This window comes from Hipposideros armiger, unplaced genomic scaffold (genome assembly GCF_001890085.2).
Source record: "Hipposideros armiger isolate ML-2016 unplaced genomic scaffold, ASM189008v1 scaffold_653, whole genome shotgun sequence".
Lineage (NCBI taxonomy): Eukaryota > Metazoa > Chordata > Mammalia > Chiroptera > Hipposideridae > Hipposideros > Hipposideros armiger.
The window spans coordinates 633,240-636,076 of NW_017732003.1; positions in this window are offsets into that span (position 1 = coordinate 633,240).

Consider the following 2,837-nt stretch of genomic DNA (forward strand, 5'->3'; position numbering starts at 1 on the left):
GCATCATAGGGGACTGGAAGGAGAAGAGAGAGAGCAAGGAATTGAAAACCTATTTGAAGAAATAATGACTAAAAATTTTCCTAGCCTTGGGAAGGAAATAGAATTACAAGCCCAGGAAGCACAGAGTCCCAAACAAGATGAACCCACACAGGCCCAAGACACATTATAATTAAAATGCCAAAAGTTAAAGACAAAGAAAGAATCCTAAAAGCAGCAAGAGAAAGGCAACTAGTAACTTATAAGGGAGTTCCCGTAATATTGTCAGCTGATTTGTCAACTGAAACTTTGCAGATCAGAAGGAATTGGTACAAAATATTCAATGTGATGAAAAGCAAGGACCTACAACCAAAACTACCCTACCCAGCAAGGCTATCATTTAGAATCAAAGGACAGATAAAGAACTTCCCAGAAAAGAAAAAGCTAAAGGAGTTCATCACCACCAAACCAGTATTACAAGAAATGTTAGTGGGACTTCTTTAAGATGAAAAAAAAAATCAAAATTATGAATAATAAAATGGCAATAGCTATATATCTATCAACAATTACTTTTAGCATAAATGGATTAAATGCTCCAATCAAAAGACATAGGAAGGCTGAATGGGTAAGAAAACAAGACCTTTATATATGCTGCCTACAAGAGACTCACTTCAGATTGAAATACACACAGATGGAAACTAAAGGGCTAGGAAAAAGATATTTCATGAAAATGGAAATAAACAGAAAAAGCTGGGGTAGTAAAACTTATGCCATACAAAATAGACTTTAAAACAAAGGCTATAACAAGAGACAAAGAAGAACCTAGTAATCCCACTTCTGGGTATTTATTTGAAGAACCCCAAACACTACTTAGAGGGGATGTGTGCACCCATATGTTCATTGCAGCATTGTTTACAATGGCCAAGATGTGGAGGCAGCCTGGGTGTCCATCAATGGAAGAATGGATAAAGAGGAGGTGGTACATACATACAAAGGGATATTGCTCAGCCATGGAAGGGAATGGGTTCTTGCCAGTGGCATGAATGGACCTGGAGGGTATTGTGCTGAGTGGAACATCAGACAGAGAAAGACAGATTCAGTGTGACTTCGTTTATATGTAGAATCTAAGAACAAAATAAACAAACAAATCAGAAACAAACTCATTGATACAGAGAACATTTTGATGGTTGCCGGATGGAAAGAGGGTTGAGGGTGTGGGTGAAAGAAAGGGAAGAGATTAAGAAGCACAAATTGGTTGTTATTAATACAAAGTAGTCATGGGGATGTAGGCTATAGCATAAGGGATATATATAGTCAATAATATTGTAATAACTATGTATGGTGTCGGATGGGTACTAGATTTGTTGGGGTGATAGATGGGAGGGGGTTGGGGAGCAGAGAGAAAAAGGTGAAGGGATTAAGAAGTACAAATTGGTAGTTACAAAATAGTCATGGGGATATAAAGTACAGCACAGGAAATACTGTCAACAATATTGCAACAACTGTATATAGTGCCAGGTGGGTAACTAGGCTAACCCAGGGGATCACTGCATAAATTATATAAATGTCTAACCACTATGCTGTACTCCTGAAAGTAATATAAAATAATATTGAATGTCAACTGTAATTGAAAAAAATAATTTAAAAAAGANGTCTAGCAGAGAGGTAACAATTAAAAGAATAGGAAAGAGTGCGATTGTCCAGGAAAGGGGTAGAGGGCCTGAGGCATGGCAGCGAGATGCCCCACATTCGATGCATAATGATCTCAGCTGGCCTGGCCCGCCAGAGGAGAGGTTGCTGGTGGGGCAAAGTGAGTTGTTGTAGGGGCCAAAATAAGAAATCCAGAATATTACTGGGCAATTGTGTATAGAGAGCGATAAGAGGGAAATAAAATGAGAGCACTTTTTATTGAATATGGGGCTTCGTGGTAAAGATAGAGAAGATTCTTGAATCTGCCTGCTTTTCCATCAGTGTTGGGGTTGACCAGCACTGCTGGTAACCATGGAAACCACTCTCTCTACCACAGTGACTTCAGCGTCCACAAATGCTGCTGCCTCGGCCCTATCTCCAGGATTTTCTCTTGAGCCTCCCATCCAATTTTGAACTGAATATGAGACATCCCCAGCTGGATGTCACACAGGCCACTCAGACCAGGCAAGTGCAATGTTGAACTTACAGCTTCCCCACAAATGCCTCTATGTTTCATGCAAAGGAGCCACCAATCACCCAGTGACTCAGTGCCAATATCTTGGCACCATCTTAGACATAATTCTTCCCACTTACCATTCATTATCAACTGGCCTCCAATGCAGACTCGGGGAGGGGGTTCTCCCTCCTTGCTCTCCCATGAGCCCAAGTGAAGCAACTCTTCCTCCTCTCTCACTCTTTCTTAATAAAATGAAAGATTGGCAATGGGGAGGGATGCCCATGGGAAGGGGGCCAGCAAAACCACAATCAGACTGACTCTTATCCTTGACCCTTCAGCAGGGGCCTCTCTCTAACTGCCACTGCCACCCTTCTACTGGGACTCAAGGGACGCAAGGCTCTCCCACAATGCTCCCATCTCACATGGACACAGAGTCTTCCTCTTAATCCCATAGAGCCTGGTTGATTACCAGGCTCAAACTTGACAACCCAAGATAACACAAAGGGACTGTCATGGGGAGGACCATGAAACCAAATCTATCTTATGGGAAGGACCAGCTCAAGGAGATCCAGGATGGTGGCGTGAATAAACACTGTGCCTGCTTCCTTCCATGAACACATTAAAGTTACAACTAGATTATAGGACAATCAACCTGGAGAACCATCTGAAGTCTGGCTGAACGGAAGATTTATTACTAAGAATACAAAAAAGAAGC